The 24,061-nt window shown below is 36.2% G+C and overlaps 1 long non-coding RNA gene across 9 annotated transcripts in view; it reads right to left on the bottom strand.

Moving 5' to 3' along the window:
• Positions 1 to 410: 410 nt before the first annotated feature.
• The window catches only part of LOC121134767, a 29,747-nt gene continuing 6,096 nt past the window's right edge, over positions 411 to 24,061 (bottom strand). Inside the window, exons 2-14 of one of the 9 annotated variants that reach the window (XR_005871988.1) lie at positions 22,111 to 22,228; positions 20,402 to 20,508; positions 19,460 to 19,667; positions 18,201 to 18,342; positions 16,256 to 16,343; positions 14,540 to 14,682; positions 13,645 to 13,786; positions 12,984 to 13,033; positions 5,014 to 6,163; positions 3,667 to 3,773; positions 2,737 to 2,878; positions 2,074 to 2,123; positions 411 to 790 (exon numbers count right to left, since the gene is read on the bottom strand). This is a non-coding gene — a long non-coding RNA (uncharacterized LOC121134767). Of the gene's footprint in view, positions 791 to 2,073; positions 2,124 to 2,736; positions 2,879 to 3,630; positions 6,164 to 11,358; positions 11,690 to 12,983; positions 13,034 to 13,644; positions 13,787 to 14,539; positions 14,683 to 16,255; positions 16,344 to 18,200; positions 18,343 to 19,459; positions 19,668 to 20,401; positions 20,509 to 22,110; positions 22,229 to 24,061 lie in introns of those variants that run through there. The other 8 variants (XR_005871989.1, XR_005871987.1, XR_005871984.1 and 5 more) reach the window with 8 other exon arrangements.

The raw sequence follows: 24,061 nt of genomic DNA, 5'->3' as shown, positions 1-24,061 counted from the left end.
ACATGTTCATATGTATTTGGATATGTATGTGTGTAACAATAATAATTAAAGAGGAGGTGACAAATTTGAAAGTGGAATGATGAGTGCAGAGTAATAGTATGAGAGATGGTTATGTAGATATAATGTAAATGCAAATCTCTTTTATTGAAATCCCTTATTTTTATAATAAAAGAATATGGCAAACGGACTTAAAATGTAGAGTTTTGCCAGAGGAGGAGAATAAAGAGAATTGGAGTTAAAATGACTAAAATTTATGTGAATGTATAAAATAACATGCATTAAGAAACATTAACTTAAGCCGGGCGTTGGTGGCACACGCCTTTAATCCCAGCACTTGGGAGGCAGAGGCAGGCGGATCTCTGTGAGTTCGAAGCCAGCATGGACTACAGAGTGAGTTCCAGGACAGCCTCCAAAACAATACAGAGAAACCCTGTCTTGAAAAACCGAAAAAAAAAGAAACACTAATTTAATAAGAAGAAAAAGAGTCTCAACAAATCAGTTCAAACACAGAATTCAAATTTTATCAATTTAAAATAAATAAATACCCACGATCCTAAAGGTTCTGAACTTTCCCAGGAGTAAAAAAAGAACAGTACAAATGGAATGTTGTAAGAAAGAAAGTAGTAATACAATATGAACATAAAAGAAAAAACAAGATCTACAATACGACAAGTCAAGTATGGTGAGCATGTCTTCAATGATGCCTTGTCAGATGTTGGGGAGAAGCTTTTCTTCGGTGCTTTAGTCTAAGATGACCCATGAGCAGGCTTGTGAGATCTTAGATCAGGATCTTGAAATAAAAGGCGATATTTTCAGGAATAAATAGAAGTAAACTATAAAACACATGAATGTAAACAAAATGTCAATTTCATATAGCTAGCAAGATCTACATATGTTAGAGAGAGTCCCAAATTCCTAGATAAGTACTTTTAATATTATAATAAATGAAGTATTCACAAATATGTAGACATTATGTAGAGTGGGCCAATAGATCTCCACAAGTTTTATTCTTTTTTGTTTTTGATTTTTGTTTGTTTGTTTGTGCTGGGATTAAAGGCGAGCACCACCACTGACCAGCTATAAGTTTTATTCTTTTGTTATAGGAAATTATTATAAAATTTGTACAGAACCAAGAGAATTCCAATATCAATGAAACTGTGCTGGAAAAAAGAGAGTAATGCAGGAATTTTGAAAACTTACTGCCTTGTGACACTACACAGAAATATACACATACACACACACTCATATAAATAAGTGGTATATTTACACAATGGAGTACTATTCAGCAGAAAAAACAATGGAATCCTGAGATTTGCAGGCAAATGGATGACACTAGAAGAAACCATCCTGAGTGAGGTAACACAGTCACAAAAAGAGAAACATGGCATGTACTCTCTCATATATGTAGGTGTGCCAGCCTACAATACCATGGCCAGAGAGTCTGGGAAACAGAAACTTCATTCATTGGCTGATGTAAGAAGAGGCACACTCCCATGGCTAAGCATTGAGTTGAACTCAAGAAAGCCAGTAACAGAGAGGGAGGACTGATGACCAAAGGGATTAAGACTGGGCCAGTTTAATCCCCAGAAACACTTGACCTGACAAAGGTTAACTCTTGAATCCCAGGCATCAGCCTGGTAATACAGCATGGGACCGATCAAGACCCCCTGAATGTGGGTGTCAGTGAGGAGGCCTAGGTAATCTATTCAGCCTTGGGCAGTAGACCAGTACTCATCCCGAGTATACACACGGACTTTGGACTCCCATCTAACGATGTGAGATGCACTCTCACCCTGAAATCATGGGGAAGGGTCTAGGCCCTGCCATGGATGAAATGACAGACTATGGACACCCCCATGGAGGGCCTCACCCTCCCTGGGGAAATGAGGGGATAATGGGGGGTTGGGGGGAGGACAAGGGAGGAGTGGAGGGAAAGGAAGAGGGACCTGGAAGTGACTTGTGAAGCAACCTTGTTTCTAATCTAAATTTAAACTTAAAAATATATGATAATAAAAAAAGATTCCCAAATGTTGTCACAAAAGAATAATACATTAAATTGGATTTTTCACTTACCCAACATGTATTCTTTATTTTGTGTTATGTTTGTAGTATTGTGTGTTTTCCTGTAAGAGAGGAAGATTATGTATTATTGTAAGAATGAACAATGTTAACAAGACCATGAATAGGCAAGTGAAAAAGTTGGGATAAATGTGAGGAATTGAAAAGAAGATGAGAATCGATGAAATGATTCAATTGCATTGCAATGTCATTTTTAAACTATTCTTAAAAAATAAAACAACTCATACACCAAAATATAGGTATAATTTTAAATTTATACAAAGATCATATATCTTACAATTAATCTATGAAACATTAATGAAAACAGTATCTTCTAAAGTATGCAGGTATAGATTTTTTTGAAAAGTAGATAAAGTTCCTCTGAAGCATGTGTGACTTGGTGATACCATAAACTCTACCATGACACATGACACTGGAGAAAATAAAATTTCTTAAGAATCTAGGCAGTAAGAGAATCAGAGGAGCAGGACTTGTTGCAGATAATTAACGGAAGGAAAATGTCTAGAAAATTGAGGTAGAGAGTTACAGTCATGGGTTTAATGTAAACTTTAGAGAACACTGCAGAGAGTGTATATTCAGGACTTAGAGGGTGGACCCAGATGAGAGCTGAATGCCATCTAGGAGCCTGGAAGGAAAGGTTTCTGTGAAGGGGCTCACATGAGTTGTGGTTCCTGTGATTGGTTGTGTACCATCATATAGGGAATAGGTTTGTGCCAATAAAGAGAGACATCCTAAACATAGTGATGGAAATCCAAGTTCTGCAGTTATTATGGAGATTTCCAGCAGATCTGTTTGTAACCTACAAGAACACAAATGTAATTCATTTTACACAGACTTGGAGGAGAATAGTAACATATAACTTCCATTATATTGTCTTCTGTATATGAACTTAAGTTAAATGTTAAGCAAGAAACTCATAATAACTTTAAAGTAAAACTAAAGTTTAAGGCAGTACACTTTTCAAAATCATCTAAAATTTATGCAGATGTACTTGCACAGCATGATATCTTGAAAAACAAGTAGTATGCTTTCTCTTTGATGGTTCACAAACTCACCAGAGTCAGGGGTTTGATAGTCTCATTATATGGTAAAGATGAACAGGGAATCAAGGCGTACTAGATTTCTGCTCCCCTTATCTCTTTAACCTGACCTTATGTGAAAACTGTTGGGGAAATCTATGTAGGCCACAAGATGCGGTCCTCTCCCTTATCTATAGAAAAGGAATAACTCATAGAGACTCATATTAAAAGGGTGATAAATTCTCTTCACCAGTGGAGGTCTTAGGGTTGAAACCCTCATCATGAATGTTAAAACTACATGGAGGACAATAGTAATTTTACTCAGCACGTGGTACTGCCCAAACTGACATGTACAAATAAGATGAACAGTAGACAATTGTACCTAAGCCTAAAACATGTCTTTAAACGACATGACCTGGTGTAAGTGAAGCACTAATTAATCAAGGAATGTACTTATCTCTAATATCCTGAGCAAATTCCAGAATATAATTAGATATAAAGTTCAATCTAAATATTTTTACGAATAACTCACAATCCAAATAAAATGTGGAAGTTGCTTTTACAATACCAGAAGCTCAGAGAAGATGTCTCCTCCAATGCCAGTTTCACAAGATGCAGAAAGGAAGCATAGTTGTAGTTTTTGAATGCAACTTCATTAAGCATTACTGTCAGACTCTGTAAGAGAAATAAATGATATAAATTAATGAACATAATAGGGATAAATCACAGTTTTCTTAAAGCTATAAACATGTATTTAAAATTACTAATAACATGCATTTATAGTTTAATGTCACAATTTATTGGCTTAAGAAACATTAAACAAAAAAATATAAAAATACAAAAGTCAATAATACTCAAGTCTCTCCTGAAATTAATAGTTTCATATTCAAGCCAGGGAGTGGTGATTTATGCATTTAACCACAGCACATGGAGGGACAATGGAGGAGGGATGAGAGAGAGAGCTGGGATTGAGACTTTGTTAGCTTGACCTAGGCCAAGCAAGTATTGTACATAGAGTTATAAGTTGAGGGATCTAACACCTATTACCTCTGGCCCAGTAGAGACAATTATTAACATTTAATTTCAAAACATAATCTTACTTTTCTTGAAACAAATACGGATGTTTCTGTCAATGACCATCATGGACTTGATAGCAAAGCCACAACTATCCATGAATGTTTACTTCTGTATTCTAGGAATAAACTCTGGTGCTCATAATTAAAATTGTGTTTGTGCCTAAACCAACTTCCCACCCAGGCATATTCTGACCTTGTGAAGCAACCTTGTTTCTTATCTAAATTTAAACTGGAAAATAAAATAAAAAAATAAAAGTAAAAATAAAAATAAAAAAGAAAAAGTTACACATAGGATATATTTCAAGGTCTATATGGTTGAACAATGAATGTAATTCAAAGACCTAAAGACTGACCATTGTATAAAATTAAAATATCATATACATGGATACTCTATGTAATTCTATGTAATTATTCTGCCATATCTCTGAGTGTCACTCCAAAGTTCAATTTATTTTTCTAAAGATTAAAAATCAGGAAAGTGTCTATGTTTTCCTACTGTGAGCCACTATGATTTAAGATGAGCAGCACATAGGAATCTGTGCTACATTCTACATCACATGTGAGCTAAACTTCTCTCCGAGCATTCACATTTACTATATTGCATGTAAGGTTTTTTCAGCAGTTCAAATCCACATGTGAATTATATAAATGTATGAAAATATATGTATTAAGAAAGATGAATCCAAGAAGAAGAAAACAGTCAACATATCAAGTCATACATAGAACTAGAATTTTATCAATTTAAAAGAAAGATATACGAAGGATCCTAAAAGGTTCTGTACTTAACCAAGAGTCAAAAAATAAAGGTACTAGTGGATACCACATCAAAGAATATTTACCAGACATTGCCCTCCGTGCATTGCTATAGAAAAGGAGCAATAGGTTATTCTATGGCAAGAAATATAAAGCATGTCTTGTTGAAAAGAGTATCATATGATTTCTACAGAAATAGTAAGACAAACACAAATATGGTTAGCCAACATGTTAATACATGAAAACTTAATGGAAAAAATAAGGCAATAAAATGTATATAAGCATTTAAAATATTTATCCATTTACCCACAGATCTGTGTAGCACTCCCCCTCAGCAAAGTAGCTTTATTTTCAAGTAGAAGGATACGGCAAAAATAATCCACTGGTCAAAATGCAACAGACCTTGTTATGACCAATAACAATTGATAAACACAAAAAGAAAACACTTGGATAATATTTTGGAAGAGGTGGCAGAAAGGCCATAAGATACACAGGAATACAATGCCTGCTATGAGGAAGCATGATTTATATACGACTCTAAAGGTTCATTGTTTGTATCTTAATTTTTTTTAAAAATGCCAAACTGAATAGGGAAAAACCATCACAGGGTGTATCTGCTAGCTAAAGAGCTACCTGCAGTGATACATGCTAAAATATAGTGTAGCAGATTTATCTAAGATGAGACATTTGACGGGACAGAGGGGAAAAAGAAGGAGCCGTAAACACATCCTCGCATGCTCTATATGAAAAAATATACAAATGCCAAAGAATTCGGGTGTTTTCTTTAATTAAACATAGTAAAATATATGCCACTATAAAAAATTAAAAATATGAATCATGGAATTTTTCCGCAACTCTAGAGATTTTCATGTTGATTAATCCTTGCTGATCATTACCACAGACATCTGAACTAATAGCAACATGACTCCATCAGGGTCCAGCTTTGTAGGTGCCAGTGGCTGCTGTGAACTATTGGTCTAAACTGTGCCCTATTACAATATCAGCGTCCATGCCTACAAAGAATGACAAATGAAATTTTCAAATGATGTCTTTTGTTCAATATGCCTGCTGTATGAGAAGCCATTGCCGAATTGACAGCTTCACACTGTTTTTGGTACAGTTCTTACCTAAACCAATTGTATCTCTCAGAGCTGAAAGTCATCATAAGTCACATTTCTCTGTAAACACAGAAGGATCCATGTAGGTAGAAAACAGTCACAGAGGTATGAAGCATACCTGCCATCAAGGAGAAAAAATCTGTAATCCTGAGATTTCTCAAATCAATGCAATTTTCCAGGTAACCTAATCTTCCTGATATAGCTCACCACACTGTCTGTTGTACATGACCCTTTAAAGAAACATCCTGATCTCTTCCAAATACGAACCAAAGGTCAAAAAATTGACACTGTAACCTAAAGTTAATTTCCACACTTTATGTTCAATTACTATTCAATTTCCCGATATCAAAAACAAAATCCTGGTTCATCCTAAATAAACTACAGTTTTGGTGAATTCATATTTATTGACAAAATATACAGGTAGAAAAAAGAAAGATTGAGAACTTGAAATTAAACAATATAGGAAAAACTTGTTGTCATAAAGGCATTTGGACATTGTTAAATAAAGATTAGTAAAATGAAAACAGGTGACTCAAAATGAAAAACTTAATATATTTGTGTATATGGCCATGGATGTATGTGGGTTATGCTATATATGCACGCAGGTATGGAGGCAAGGACAATACTAGGTCAGTACCTCAATCCAGATCCTCGATCTTTTCTTTGACATAGAATCTCTCATTGCTCTTAGAGCTCAGCAGCCTGTTACAATGTTAGGACAGTTCTGAGACAACAGAGTGTTTTTGTGTGTGTATGTGTGTAAGACACCAGCGATTTTTGTCATCATTTCTACAGAATATTGTAGATGTAAGAACAACAGAAGAATATAGAGGGTTATGTTTACAGGTTCATATGTATTTGGATATGTATGTGTGTAACAATAATAATTAAAGAGGAGGTGACAAATTTGAAAGTGGAATGATGAGTGCAGAGTAATAGTATGAGAGATGGTTATGTAGATATAATGTAAATGCAAATCTCTTTTATTGAAATCCCATATTTTTATAATAAAAGAATATGGCAAACGGACTTAAAATGTAGAGTTTTGCCAGAGGAGGAGAATAAAGAGAATTGGAGTTAAAATGACTAAAATTTATGTGAATGTATAAAATAACATGCATTAAGAAACATTAACTTAAGCCGGGCGTTGGTGGCACACGCCTTTAATCCCAGCACTCGGGAGGCAGAGGCAGGCAGATCTCTGTGAGTTCGAGGCCAGCCTGGACTAGAGTGAGTTCCAGGACAGCTCCAAAACAATACAGAGAAACCCTGTCTTGAAAAACCGAAAAAAAGCTGTGTTCCAGAGCCTGCAGATCGCCTGGGAACTGCACAGAGCTCCCAATCCCGGCGGGAGCATCAGGTAAACAGGCCAGCTTCCCGGCCTGTGTTCCAGAGCCTGCAGCTCACCTGGGAACTGCACAGAGCTCCCAATCCCGGCGGGAGCCAAGCACCCCAGACTCCAGATCTTCTCTCCCACCAACGATTCCAGGAAACTAGAGGAGGCTGGGAGTACAGGGAAGAAGCTGTCCCTCCAGCAGCATCAGGTAAACAGGCCGGCTTCCCGGCCTGTGTTCCAGAGCCTGCAGATCGCCTGGGAACTGCACAGAGCTCCCAATCCCGGTGGGAGCATCAGGTAAACAGGCCAGCTTCCCGGCCTGTGTTCCAGAGCCTGCAGATCGCCTGGGAACTGCACAGAGCTCCCAATCCCAGCGGGAGCCAAGCACCCCAGACTCCAGATCTTCTCTCCCACCAAAGAGACCAGGAAACTACAGGAGCCAGGGAGACCAGGGGAGTAGCTGTTCCAGATCAGGTACAACAGGACCCAGCATAGGGTCCAGAGGACCAGGTAGGAGGCTAAGCGCCCCAGATTCCTGTTCTTCTTCTCTACCCACGGACCAGCCATTTGGACAAGGTATAGAAGAACCACCAGATTACTGGACTTACTAGCACCCACCAAAAGGGAACTCTGGTCCCCAGACCAGGAAGGGGCTCTTTCTGCACCCACTAGAAGAAGAGATGGGAAAGAGACAATACAAAAACACAGTCAGCAACATAAAAACAAATATGACATCGCCAGATTCTAGAGACTCCACACCAGCAAGACCCCAATATTCCAACGCGAAGGAAGCAGAAGAGAACGACCTTAAAAGCACTTTCATGAAAATGATAGAGGCCCTAAAGAGGATATTGGAAAATCCCTCAAAGAAATGGAAGAAAAAACAAACCAAAAAATGCAAGAAATGGAAGAAAAAACAAACCAAAAAATGCAAGAATTTGAAGAAAAAACAAACCAAAAAAGGCACGAAATGGAAGAAGAAATGAAGCAAAAAATGCAAGAAATGGAAGAAAAAGCAAAGCAAAAAATGCAAGAATTAGAAGAAGAAACATACCAAAAAAGGCAGGAAATGGAAGAAGAAACAAAGCAAAAAATGCAAGAAATGGTAGAAAAAACAAAGCAAAAAATGGAGGAAGAAACAAACCAAAAAAGGCAGGAAATGGAAGAAGAAACAAAGCACAAAATCCTAGAAATGGAACATAAAGCAAACCAAAAAAGGCAAGAAATGGAAGAAAGAAAAAACCAAAAGGTTCATAAAAGGCAACAAACGGACAAACAGATAAACAGAAAATTGCAAGAAGCAATGCAAACGCTGCGAGGGTTGAAAATTGAAATAGAGACATTAAAAAAACACAATCTGAAGAAAGGCAGAAAATAGAAAAGCTGGACAAACAGTCAGGCACTACCAATACAAGCATTACCAACAGAATAGAAGAGATGGAAGAGAGAATCTCAAGTGTTGAAGATACACTAGGAGAAATGGATTTATCAACCAAAGAAAACCTTAAATCCAACAAATCCTTAACACAAAACATCCAGGAATTATGGGACACCATGAAAAGACCAAACCTAAGAATAATAGGTATAGAAGAAGGAGAAGAAATCCACCTCAAAGGGGCAGAAGGCATATTCAACAAAATCATAGAAGAAAACTTTCCCAACCTTAAGAAAGACATGCCAATGAAGGTACAAGAAGCCTACAGAACACCAAATAGAGTGGACCACAAAAAAATCCCCTCGCCACAAAATAATCAAGACCCCAAACATACAGAATAAAGAAAGGATATTAAGAGCAGCTAAGGAAAAAGGTCAAGTAACATATAAAGGCAGACCTATCAGAATTACACCTGATTTCTCCATGGAAACTCTGAAAGCAAGAAGGTCCTGGATAGATATTCTACCTACACTAAGAGACCATGGATGCCAGCCCAGACTACTATACCCGGCAAAGCTCTCCATCACTATAGACGGAGAAAACAAGATATTCCATGACAAAACTAGATTCAACCAATATGTGTCCACTAACCCAGCCCTACAGAAAATTTTGGAAGGAAAATTCCAACCCAAGGAAGCTAACTACAACCAGAAAAACATAAGCATTAGAGAATCCCTCTCTACCAACAGCCAAAAGAACAAAGGGGTGAAATTCCACCCATAATTCCACCAACAACAACCATCGCAAATCGAAGAAGGATGAGCAATCAATGGTCATTAATATCCCTCAATATTAACGGCCTTAACTCACCCATAAAAAGACACAGACTAGCAGAATGGATCTTTGACAAAGAAGCTAAAAATATACAATGGAATAAAGAAAGCATCTTCAACAAATGGTGCTGGAATAATTGGAGACTGGCATGTAGAAGAATGCGGATCGATCCATGTTTATCGCCATGCACAAAACTTAAGTCCAAATGGATCAAAGACCTCAACATAAATCCAGCCACGCTGATCCTCTTAGAAGAGAAAGTGGGTGGTACCCTTGAACGAATTGGTACAGGAGACAGCTTCCTGAACATAACACCAGTAGCACAGACAGTGAGATCAACAATTAATAAATGGGACCTACTGAAACTGAGAAGCTTCTGTAAGGCAAAGGACACAGTCAGCAAGACAAAAAGGCAGCCCACAGAATGGGAAAAAATATTCACTAATCCCACATCTGACAGAGGGTTGATCTCAAAAATTTACAAAGAACTCAAGAAGCAAGTCTCCAAAACAGCAAAGGACCCAATTAAGAAGTGGGCTGCAGAACTAAATAGAGAGTTTTCAATAGAGGAGTCTAAAATGGCTGAGAGGCACTTGAGAAAGTGCTCAACATCCTTAGCCATCCGGGAAATGCAAATCAAAGCAACTCTGAGATACCATCTCACTCCTGTCAGAATGGCTAAAATCAAAAACACCAATGACAATTTATGCTGGAGAGGATGCGGTGAAAGGGGGACACTCCTCCATTGCTGGTGGGAGTGCCAACTGGTTCAGCCACTTTGGAAAGCAGTATGGAGATTCCTCAGAAAAATGGGAATAAACCTACCACAAGACCCAGCAACTGCACTCTTAGGCATATATCCAAAAGATGCCCATTCATATAACAAAGATGTCTGTTCCACTATGTTCATAGCAGCTTTATTTGTAATAGCCAGAACTTTGAAGCAACCTAGATGTCCCTCACCCGAAGAGTGGATAGAGAAAATGTGGTACATCTACACAATGGAGTACTATTCAGCAGAAAAAAATAATGGAATCATGAGATTCGCAGGCAAATGGATGACACTAGAAGAAACCATCCTGAGTGAGGTAACCCAGTCACAAAAAGAGAAACATGGCATATACTCTCTCATATATGGATTTTAGTCATAGATCTGGGGAGTGCCAGCCTACAATCCTATGGCCAGAGAGTCTGGGAAACAGTAACTTCATTTACTGGCTGGTTAAGTACTGACCTGAACTCAAGAAAGCCAGTATCAGAGAGGGAGGAGTGATGATCAAAGGGATTAAGACTGGGCTGGTTGAACCCCCAGAAACAGCTGACCAGACAAAGGTTAACTCTTGAATCCCAGGCATCAGCCTGGGAATCCAGCATGGGACTGATGAAGACCCCCCGAATCTGGGTGTCAGTGATGAGGCCTAGGTAATCTATTGAGCCTTGGACAGCAGATCAGTACCCATCCAAGTATACACACGGTCTCTGGACTCCCATAGAACAATTTGAGGTGCACTCTCACCCTGAACTCTTGGGGAAGGGTCTAGGCCCTGCCCTATATGAAATGACAGACTATGGACACCCCCATGGAGGGCCTCACCCTCCCTGGGGGAATGAGGGGATAATGGGGGGGGGATGGGGGGAGGGCATGGGAGGAGGGGAGGGAAAGGGAGAGGGACCTCGTACTGACTTGTGAAGCAACCTTGTTTCTTATCTAAATTTAAAATGGAAAAAAATATTAATAAAAGGAAAAAGAAAAGAAAAAAAACCGAAAAAAAGACACACTAATTTAATAAGAAGAAAAAGAGTCTCAACAAATCAGTTCAAACACAGAATTCGAATTTTATCAATTTAAAATAAATAAATACCCCGGATCCTAAAGGTTCTGAACTGCCCTAGGAGTAAAGAAAGAACAGTACAAATGGAATGTTGTAAGAAAGAAAGTAGTAATACAATATGAACATAAAAGAAAAAACAAGATCTACAAGTCAAGTATGGTGTGCATGTCTTCAATGATGCCTTGTCAGATGTTGGGGAGAAGCTTTTCTTCGGTGCTTTAGTCTAAGATGACCCATGAGCAGGCTTGTGAGATCTTAGATCAGGATCTTGAAATAAAAGGAGATATTTTCAGGAATAAATAGTGATAAACTATAAAACACATGAATGTAAACAAAATGTCAATTTCATATAGCTAGCAAGATCTACATATGTTAGAGAGAGTCCCAAATTCCTAGATAAGTAGTTTTAATATTATAATAAATGAAGTATTCACAATTATGTAGATATTATGTAGAGTGGGCCAATAGATCTCCACAAGTTTTATTTTTTTTTCGTTTTTTTTGTTTGTTTGTGATGGGATTAAATGCAAGCACCACCACTGACCAGCTACAAGTTTTATTCTTTTGTTATAGGAAATTATTATAAAATTTGTACAGAACCAAGAGAATTCCAATATCAATGAAACTGTGCTGGAAAAAAGAGAGTAATGCAGGAATTTTGAAAACTTGCTGCCTTGTGACACTACACAGAAATATACACACACACACACACTCATATAAATAAGTGGTATATTTACACCATGGAGTACTATTCAGCAGAAAAAAACAATGGAATCCTGAGATTTGCAGGCAAATGGATGACACTAGAAGAAACCATCCTGAGTGAGGTAACACAGTCACAAAAAGAGAAACATGGCATGTACTCTCTCATATATGGATTTTAGACGTAGATCTGGGGCGAGCCTGCCTACAATACCATGGCCAGAGAGTCCGGGAAACAGAAACTTCATTCATTGGCTGATGTAATAAGAGGCACACTCCCATGGCTAAGCATTGAGTTGAACTCAAGAAAGCCAGTAACAGAGAGGGAGGACTGATGACCAAAGTGATTAAAACTGGGCCAGTTTAACCCCCAGAAACACCTGACCTGACAAAGGCTAACTCTTGAATCCCAGGCATCAGCCTGGTAATACAGCATGGGACCGATCAAGACCCCCTGAATGTGGGTGTCAGTGAGGAGACCTAGGTAATCTATTGAGCCTTGGGCAGTAGACCAGTACTCATCCCGAGTATACACACGGATTTTGGACTCCCATCCAACGATGTGAGATGCACTCTCACCCTGAAATCTTGGGGAAGGGTCTAGGCCCTGCCATGGATGAAATGACAGACTATGGACACCCCCATGGAGGGCCTCACCCTCCCTGGGGAAATGAGGGGATAATGGGGGGTTGGGGGGAGGACAAGGGAGGAGGGGAGGGAAAGGAAGAGAGACCTGGAGGTGACTTGTGAAGCAATCTTGTTTCTAATCTAAATTTAAACTTAAAAATAAATGATAATAAAAAAGTTTCTCAAATGTTGTCACAAAGGAATAATACATTAAATTGGATTTTTCACTTACCCAACATGTATTCTTTATTTTGTATTATGTTTGCAGTATTGTCTGGTTTCCTGTAAGAGAGGAAGATTATGTATTATTGTAAGAACGAACAATGTTAACAAGACCATGAATAGGCAAGTGAAAAAGTTGGGATAAATGTGAGGAATTGAAAAGAAGATGAGAATCGATGAAATGATTCAATTGCAATGCAATCTCATTTTAAACTATTCTTAAAAATAAAACAACTCATACACCAAAATATAGGTATAATTTTAAATTTATACAAAGATCATATATCTTACAATTAATCTATGAAGCATTAATAAAAACAGTATCTTCTAAAGTATGCAGGTATAGATTTTATTGAAAAGTATATAAAGTTCCTCTGATGCATGTGTGACTTGGTGATACCATAAACTCTACCATGACACATGACACTGGAGAAAATAAAATTTCTTAAGAATCTAGGCAGTAAGAGAATCAGAGGAGCAGGACTTGTTGCAGATAATTAACGGAAGGAAAATGTCTAGAAAATTGAGGTAGAGAGTTACAGTCATGGGTTTAATGTAAACTTTAGAGAACACTGCAGAGAGTGTATATTCAGGAATTAGAGGCTGCACCCAGCTGAGAGCTGAACACCATCTAGGAGCCTGGAAGGAAAGGTCTGTGTGAAGGGACTCACATGAGTTGTGGTTCCTGTGATTGGTTGTGTACCATCATATAGGGAATAGGTTTGTGCCAATAAAGAGAGACATCCTAAACATAGTGATGGAAATCCAAGTTCTGCAGTTATTATGGAGATTTCCAGCAGATCTGTTTGTAACCTACAAGAACACAAATGTAATTCATTTTACACAGTCTTGGAGGAGAATAGTAACATATAACTTCCATTATATTGTCTTCTGTATATGAACTTAAGTTAAATTTTAAGCAAGAAACTCAAAATAACTTTAAAGTAAAACTAAAGTTTAAGGCAGTACACTTTTCAAAATCATCTAAAATTTATGCAGATGTACTTGCACAGCATGATATCTCAAAACACAAGTTGTATGCTTTCTCTTTGATGGTTCACAAACTCACCAGAGTCAGGGGTTTGATAGTCTCATTATATGGTAAAGATGAACAGGGAATCAAGAAATACTAGATTTCTGCTCCTCTTATCTCCATAACCTGACCTTATGTGAAAACTATTGGGGAAAATCTATGTAGGCCAGAAGATGCAGTCCTCTCCCTTATCTATAGAAAAGGAATAACTCATAGAGACTCATATTAAAAGGGTGATTAATTCTCTTCACCAGTGGATGTCTTAGGGTTGAAACCCTCATCAAGAATGTTGAAACTATATGGAGGAAAATAGTAATTTTACTCAACACATGGTACTGCCCAAACTGACATGTACAAATAAGATGAACAGTAGACAATTGTATCTAAGCCTAAAACATGTCTTTAAAAGACATGACCTAGTGTAATTAAAGCACTCATTAATCAAAGAATGTACTTATGTCTAATATCCTGAGCAAATTCCAGAATATAATTAGATATAAAGTTCAATCTAAATATTTTTATGAAGAACTCACAATCCAAATAAAATGTGGATGTTGGTTTTACAATACCAGAAGCTCAGGGAAGATGTCTCCTCCAATGCCAGTTTCACAAGATGCAGAAAGGAAGCATAGTTGTAGTTTTTGAATGCAACTTCATTAAGCATTACTGTCAGACTCTGTAAGAGAAATAAATGATATAAATTAATGAACATAATAGGGATAAATCACAGATTTCTTAAAGCTATAAACATTTATTTAAAATTACTAATAACATCCATTTATAGTTTAATGTCACAATTTATTGGCTTAAAAAACATTAAACAAATAAAAAATATAAAAATAAAAAAGTCAATAATACTCAAAACTCTCCTGAAATTAATAGTTTCCTATTCAAGGCAGGGAGTGGTGATTTATGCATTTAACCACAGCACATAATTAAGCAGAGTCTGATACATGTGAGTACAAGACCAGCCTAGTACACAAGAGATAGTAATATGACAGGCTCCAAAGCAACACACAGATACCCTGTCTCAGTAAAAACATAGTATCCCATCCATAATGAAAATATATTAAAGTTTTCTTTATCCCACATGGATGGGGTGCTGGGTGGCTGGTGGAATGTCAAGGGAGGAGGGGTAGGAAAGGGAGCTGCGATTGACATGTGAAGAATTCATGTTTCTTATATAAATAAAAACTTTACAAATAATAACCAGCTGTGCAACTCCATATCCAAAAGCTATATAATACTACTTTAGGGCTGCCTCCTTTTACATGTGTTTGAAGAAAACTAAGGGATTGAGTATAATTTCTAAAAACAAAAGCCCTGAGTAAAACTGACAGTCCATTCTCCATAAATCCATAAAATGCCAGTAGCTACAAAAATATGAGTGAGGTATCATGAGATCCTCCAATAGATTTGCTGAGACTTTTGTTAGCTTGACCTGGGTTGAGCAAGTTTTGTACATAGAGTTATAACAAGGGATTCTGCTATCGTGTTCAACAAATATAAATTGAATCGAATATCTACTACCTTTGGCCCATTTGAGACAACAATTCTCACTAAAATTCACAAAATGAAGTTACTTTGCTTGCAACCAATATGGATGCTTCTGTCAATGATCATCATGGACTTGAATAGCAAACATGCAATTATCCGTGATTGTTTACTTCTGTATACTAGGAATAAACTCTGGTGCTCATAATTAAAATAGTGTATCTGCAGATACAAAGATGGCAAACATTCCCTGCAGAGATGGCAGGGAATCAAGACGTGCTAGATGTCTGTTGCCCTTATCTCCATAACCTGGCTTTATGTGAAAACTATTGGGGGAATCTTTGTAGGTCAGAAGATGCGGTCCTCCCCTTATCTATAGAAAAGGAATAACTCCTAGAGACTCATATTAAAAGGGTGATTAATTCTATTCACCAGTGGAGGATCTTAGGGTTGAAACCCTCATCATGAAGGTCAAAACTACATGGAGGACAATTAGGAGTTTTACTCAGCATGTGGTACTGCCCAAACTGACATGTACATATAAGATGAACAGAAGACAATTGAACCTAAGCCTACAACATGTCTTTAAAAGACATGACCTGGTGTAAGTGAAGCACTAATTAATCAAGGAATGTACTTATCTCTAATATCTTCAGCAAATTCCAGAATATAATTAGATATTAAATTCAAGCTAAATATTTACATGAGTAATCCACAATACAAATGAAATGTGGAAGCAGTTGATTTTACAATACCATAAGCTCAGGGAAGATGTCTCAGGATCAGAAAGGAAGCATGGTTGTAGGTTTTGAATGCAACTTCATTAAACAGCACTGACAGACTCTGTAACACAAATAAATGATATAACTTAATGAACATCATAGGGATAAATATCAGTTTTCTTAAAGCTATAAACATGTACTTAAGATTACTAATAACTTGAACTTATAGTTTTAATGTCACAATTTGTTGACTTAAATGTACAATAAACAAAAAATATAAAAATAAAAAAGTCAATAATACTGAAAGCTCTTCAGAGATTAATAGTTTCCTATAGAAGCCATGGAGTGGTGATTTATGTGTGTAACACAAATACATAATAGGCAGAGGCTGATATCTGTGAGTTCAAGACCAGCCTGGTATGCAAGAGTTGGTAATAGGACAGGCTCCAAAGCAACACATGGAAACCCTTTCTCAGTAAAAAAAAAAAGTATCCCATCCATAATGAAGATATATCTATTTTTTCTTTACCCCACTTGGGGGTGTGCTGGGTGTCTGATGGAGGGACAATGGAGGAGGGATGGGAGAGAGAGCTGGGATTGAGACTGTTGTTAGCTTGACCTAGGCCAAGCAAGTCTTGTACATAGAGTTATAAGTTGAGGGATCTAACACCTATTACCTCTGGCCCAGTAGAGACAATAATTAACATTTAAATTCAAAACATAATCTTACTTTTCTTGAAACAAATACGGATGTTTCTGTCAATGACCATCATGGGCTTGAATAGCAAAGCCACAACTATCCATGAATGTTTACTTCTGTATTCTAGGAATAAACTCTGGTGCTCATAATTAAAATTGTGTTTGTGCCTAAACCAACTTCCCACCCAGGCATATTCTGACCTTGTGAAGCAACCTTGTTTCTTATCTAAATTTAAACTGGAAAATAAAATAAAAAAATAAAAATAAAAATAAAAAAGAAAGGTTTACACATAGGATATATTTCAAGGTCTATATGGTTGAACAATGAATGTAATTCAAAGACCTAAAGACTGACCATTGTATAAAATTAAAATATCATATACATGGATACTCTATGTAATTCTATGTAACTATTCTGCCATATCTCTGAGTGTCACTTCAATGTTCAATTTATTTTTCTAAAGTATTAAAAATCAGGATAGTGTCTATGTTTTCCTACTGTGAGCCACTATGATTTAAGATGAGCAGCACATAGGAATCTGTGCTACATTCTACATCACATGTGAGCCAAACTTCTCTCCGAGCATTCACATTTACTATATTGCATGTAAGGTTTTTTTTCAGACTCTTATATTATTAATGTGATAAAGAGAATGTGGTATGTGGTTCAAATTATATTGGTGCTAATCCTTACAATAGTGCAATCTTATTTCACCAACTACTGGTAAAATTACTTCAGACCTTAAGTGAAATTCATGATTGTCTTACCTTCCCCAAGCATCATCATTTCCTAAATCTTAGTCCTTACTCAATTATCAGACTCCTAGCAATTCAAATCCACATGTGAATTATATAAATGTATGAAAATATATGTATTAAGAAAGATGAATCCAAGAAGAAGAAAACAGTCAACATATCAAGTCATACATAGAACTAGAATTTTATCAATTTAAAAGAAAGATATATGAAGGATCCTAAAAGGTTCTGTACTTAACCAAGAGTCAAAAAGTAAAGGTACTAGTGGATACCACATCAAAGAATATTTGCCAGACATTGCCCTCGGTGCATTGTTAAAGTAAAGGAGCAATAGGTTATTCTATGGAAAGAAATATAAAGCATGTCTTGTTGAAAAGAATATCATATGATTTCTTCAGAAATAGTAAGACAAACACAAATATGGTTAGCCAACATGTTAATACGTGAAAACATAATGGAATGTTGCATGAAAAAAATTAATCCTATGAAACAAAAGTTACAAAAAAGCAAGACTTATACTAACACAAGTTAGGTATGGTGAGCACGTCTTCAACGAAGCCTTCTCAGCGGTTGGGGAGAAGCATTTCATCTGTGCTTTAGTCTGAGGTTACCATGAGCAGGTTTGTAACACCTACATCAGTATCCTTAAATAATAGCGGAAATTTCTAGGAATAAGTAGTGAGAAACTGTAAAACATATTAATGTAATCAAAATATCAATTTTATACAGTTAGAGTCTCAAATTCTTACATAAGTAGATTTAATATTATTATAAATTCAGTATTCATAAGTAATATATGGATTATGTAGAGAGGGCCAATGAATCTCCATGTGTTTTACTGTTTTGTCATAATTATTATAAAATTTGTACAGAAACAAAAAACATTAAATGTCATTGACATTATGCAGAAAGAAAAAAGCAAGACAGGAGCATTTCACACCCAATTCCTGTTTTCAAAACTTATTGCACACAAACACACACACATTCTTATGAATACAAAGACAAATGAGGTGAATGAATCATTCAAAAGAAAAAAATAAATCACTAAATATATCACACACTAATAATCATTACTCTCCTTAAAATGCCAAGTGATATACGATGTCAAATTTTTTTTTCAATAATTGTCATAAACGGATGGAAGGAGACTCTGACTGCCAAACTAAACACAAGGCAATGGAGTAGACTTATATAATGGTCAAGGGGAAAGTCATGCCAAACACTGTAAATCTGGCCACCTATCCACAGAAACTGAGATAACAGGTATTCGAAGAGTACCTACTGACAGAAGTTTTTAAGACAGTAAAATTTCTATGTGCGTTTAAAATATTTATCCTTTTACCCACATATAGTGTAGCCCTCACCCTCAACAAAGTAGCTTCATTTTCCAGTAGAAGGATACCACAACCATAATCCACTGGTCAAAATACAACTGACATTGCTATGACCAATAACAATTGATGAATTAAAAAAAACTCACTCAACACTGCACACTTGGGATATATTGTGGAAGGGTTGAAAGAAAGACCATAAGATGAAGAGGAATATTATTCCTCCATCCACTCCTATATCCACTCTGATCTGCAGGGAGCATGAGGCCCTCCATGGTGGATCTCCAGTGACTGTCTTTTCATCCAGGGCAGGGCTTAGGCCCTCCCCATATACTCCTATATGAGAGATCATCCCTCATTGAGGCATGGACACTCAAAATCTATTTGTACACCCGGGATTATTACTACCCAAGACACCATAGATTACCTAGGCATCCTCACTGCCACCCACCTTCATGAATTCTGGGTCAGCCCCATGCTCTCCACACAGCCATCAATCTGGGGTCCAAGAAGTCCCTCTTGTTCAGGTCAACTGTTTCTGTGCATTAAACAAGCCCAGTATTAGCTATTTGCCCATCAGTTCTCCCTTTCTGACACTGGATTCCAGGAGTTCAATTCATTGTTTTTCTGTGGGTATCAGCCTCTGCTTTCATTGGTCACTGGAAATACAAAACACATAATAAGGAGATTTAGAAAGTAAGATTTTGGCAGAAGAATAGAATTTGGTGAATCATTGGGATGAAAATGACTAAAATTCACTGTGCAAATGTATGAAAACATGATATTTGTGAAGAAAGATTAATCTAAGGTCAAAAAACTCAGGTCATACATGCAAATGGAATTTCATTAATGTAAATGGAAGGCAATGCTGAGAATCCTAAAAAGATCAATAATTTTCCAATTGCAAAAAGTAACACATCTGGCCTGGGGAGATGGCTCAGAATGCTGGAACACAGTAGGTTTCTGTATTATATGTGTTCCTTAAATCTTAGTACTACCACTCTCTGTCATATTCCTCTGTGACAAGTGTGATAGAATGTATGTTTGTGTGTCTGGTTGCCTCTTGAGTGGTAAAATCCATACAATACTCTTTGTGATATATGGGTTAATAATCAAAATAAAACTCTCCAATAGAAAGTATGACATTATTATGTATGGAAGTAGCACATGTGCAGATCTTTAAAAGACATGACTTCTGAATACAAACAACATTTTTGCTGTTTTTTAAAGACCTAACCTGGTGTAAGTGAAGCACTCAGTAATCAAGGAATGTACTTATCTCTAATATCTTCAGCAAATTCCAGAATATAATTAGATATAAAGTTCAATCTAAATATTTACATGAGAAATCCACAATCCAAATGAAATGTGGAAGCAGTTGGTTTTACATTACCATAAGCTCAGGGAAGAGGTCTCCTACAATATCAGCTTCTCAAGATGCAGAAAGGAAGCATGGTGGTAGTTTTTGAATGCAACTACATTAAACAGCACTGTCAGACTCTGTATCAGAAAAAAATGATATAAATTAATGAACATCATAGGGTTAAATGTAAGTTTTCTTAAAGCTATAAACATATATTTAAGATTATTAATAACATGCATTTATAGTTTTAATGTCACAATTTAGTGACTTTAAGAAGACAATAAATAAATAAAAAATATAAAAATAAAAAAGTCAATAATTGCCAAAGCTCTTCAGAGATTAATAGTTTCCTATTCAAGCCAGGGAGTGGTGATTTATGCGTTTAACATCATCACATAATAAGAAGAGGCTGATATCTGTTTGTTCAAGACCAGCCTGGTATACAAGAGCTAGTAATAGGACAGGCTCCAAAGCAACACACAGAAAACCTGTCTCAATAAAAAAATAGTGTCCCATCCATAGTGAAGATATATTAATATTTTCTTTACAGTAAAACAATTTAAATATCTTAAGGACCTGCCATGAGATAGCAAACTTTTAAAAATATGCAGTTAGAAAAGTTAAGATGGAGATCTTTAACTTTCTCTCATATTTCAAATCATAGAACCATTAGTTGTCATGGAGTCATTTGGTTATGATTAAATATAGATTACTGAAATAAAACCTGATGTACCAAAATCAGCACTTAAAGACATTTATGTACATGGTCATAGGAGTGTGAGGAATCTGGAATATGTACTCAGGATTACGTAGGCAAAGTGAACATCAAATCCCTTTTTCTATCTAATTTCAGCTTATTTTCAGGGACACAGTCTGTCATTTAACCTATAGCTTAGCAGCCTGTTTAAAGGGAAGACCAATACTGAGATAACTATAGGGAAAGATGAACAGGGACTACTTAAAGCCCTGGTACTTGTGGATTGGCTTACAGAGGCGAGGAAGAATATTGGACAGCCGTTAAGGATGAGAGGTATTCAATTTTACTATCTGGCCTAATAATGTAAACCAGCAAGGGTCACATGACTAGTGTGTCCATGGAAATAGAGGCCTATATATATCACCACTTTCATAAAACATTATAATATGTAATGCATTATCAATATTCACAAAATATTTCAGAGTTAGGAACATCAAATGGATAATCCAAGTCATATATTCATAAAAAATACATCAGTATCATTAGGTGTACATACATAACAAAAACAGTTCATGAGGCGGTAATGGACTTCAGAGTTGACTGATGAGTGCACAGTAAGAGTTTCAGAGTTCCAAAAACAAGAAAAGACTCAAAAAATCAGGTCATGCATACCACTGTAATTTTATGAATTTAAATGTAAAGGAATATATAGATTCATAAAAGGTTCATTATAATTTCAAACATTAGAAAAAGAAAAGTTTTAAGTGGATGCCACTTCACTGATAATTTTCTGGATAATGTCCTCAGAGCATTTACAGGAGAAAATGAGCAATAGGTGTTCCAAAGACAAGAAGCATAAACTATATCTAGTTGCAAAGTACAGCATATGTGTCTTCCAAAGAAATACTAAGACATACACGAAAGAAAAATATTTGAAAATATGGCAAAAACATGCTAACACAAGAAACATAAAATGTAATAGAATTTTATAGAATAGAAATTAATCATTGCAATAAAATAGAAAATACAAGATTTATAATACCACCAACTACTTGTGGACACTGTATCTTCAATGAAAGCTTCTCAGAATTTGGGGAGATGCAGTTCTCTGTGATTGACTCTGAGATTATCATAAGCAGGCTTCTGAGACATTACAGGATCTGGAAATAAAAGGGGAAATGTTTAGGAAGAAATACTAAACATGTGTTAATCAGGTAAAATTAATTAGAAGATCTACATAATATTTAGAAATTCCCCAAATCCTAGACAAATAGTTTCAATATTATTGTGAATGCAGCATTCACAAGCAATGTGGAGATTAACTGCAGTGGGCATACATAACTCCGTATGTGTTACTCATTTCTCATAATAACCAAAAGCATTATAAATTTGTACATAACCACTAGAAATCCTGTTTTCTTGAATTTGTTGTGAAAATAAGATCATTGTAGGAGCATTCTATTCACTTCATATTTTCAATATTTACTTCAATTTGACACTTAACACACACAGACACAAACACACTCATTGTTGTTAGTACAAAATTATTTGAGATGAGCTAAGCATTCAAAAAAATTCATTTGCTATTAATCATCTAAATTGTCATAAATTTCCCAAAGACATAAAAGGTAATGTTTTCTCAATAGTTCTGTAATGCATGAAGAACACTCTAAGCCTTACATAACACATACAGTTCAATAATATAACACATATGTTTTATGAATTGTGTGTGTGCTTGTGTTTGTATGTGATTGCAAGAGCAACAAGATAGAAACCATAAATTAAAAGTAACCAAAGAGTATTATATGAGAGACTGGTAATGAAGATAGAAAACCGACAAATGATGAAATTATATTGTAATAGCAGTTAAATAAATATAGTGAGAAAAACAAAAGTATTACACCTCAAGGGTATACTTTTTAATTATACAAATATCTTATATCCTAAAATTCATCTCTGAAACATTAATAAAAAACAACACTTGCTAAGATGTTCAGCAAAAACTGTTACTGAGAAGGAGATAAAGCTCCCCTATGCACCCATCTGATGGATGGGCTACACTGCTGGGTTTCCAAGGCCTCCTAATCTGCCACATTATAAATAGAAATGAAAATTTCCTAAGGATCCGTGAAGTAGGAGAAGAATAACGCAGACCTGGTTTCAAGCCATGAACTGAAGAATGTACTTCTTAAAATATGGAATACAGGGAAGCCAGCTGGATATTCATGTGGACTTTAGAAAACTGAGTGTCCATGGCAATGCTCAAAAGACAAAAATCTTTCTTTCATATCAGGAAAAGAAAGAATACTGGAGAGAATATAATTCATCCAGAAGTATTTGCCCCATCTCTAATTTCCTTTAGCTTCTGACTTCTGAGGAATTCACAGGTGATGGAAAAATATCCTAAATGGCTACATGAACCTGTCAATCAGAGAATAATGGGGTTTGTACAACAGATTATGCATTCTGTACCTCAAGAAAATGCTTATATATCTCATCATCAGGGTCTTCACAGCACTAAGACTGATCCTGTCTGGCCCCCAATGTGTCACAGAAACATAAGTCCTTCCGCAAGAGACTCTCATTTTCTTATTTACAACTTGTTCATGACATCAGAATTTTCTATGTAGAATTATTTTTGATTACTGTGTCTTACACATCTGACCCTAAATACGACTTATGAATAATTGCTGCCAAATAGATTTTAATTAATTTTAATCACTCCTCCATCTAAACAATTGGATTCCAGGAGTTGGCCTGAGTAGTTTGCTGTGGGTCTCTGCTTATGCTTCCATCAGCTACTGGATGAAAGCTCTATGATGGCATTTCAGACAGACATAAATCTCATTACAGGGTAAGAAAAGTTAACATAGCCTCTCCAGTTTTGCTGAGATTCTTATTTGCGGTCATCTTTGTTGATCCCAGTACATTTCCCTAATGCTAGGTTTATCATTATGCTCAGAATGGCTCCCTCTATTAAGGTATCAAATTCT

Source organism: Mesocricetus auratus, unplaced genomic scaffold (genome assembly GCF_017639785.1).
Source record: "Mesocricetus auratus isolate SY011 unplaced genomic scaffold, BCM_Maur_2.0 Super-Scaffold_100030, whole genome shotgun sequence".
Lineage (NCBI taxonomy): Eukaryota > Metazoa > Chordata > Mammalia > Rodentia > Cricetidae > Mesocricetus > Mesocricetus auratus.
The sequence above is the reverse complement of the archived record's forward strand: the minus strand, read 5'-3'. Positions and strand labels throughout refer to the sequence as shown.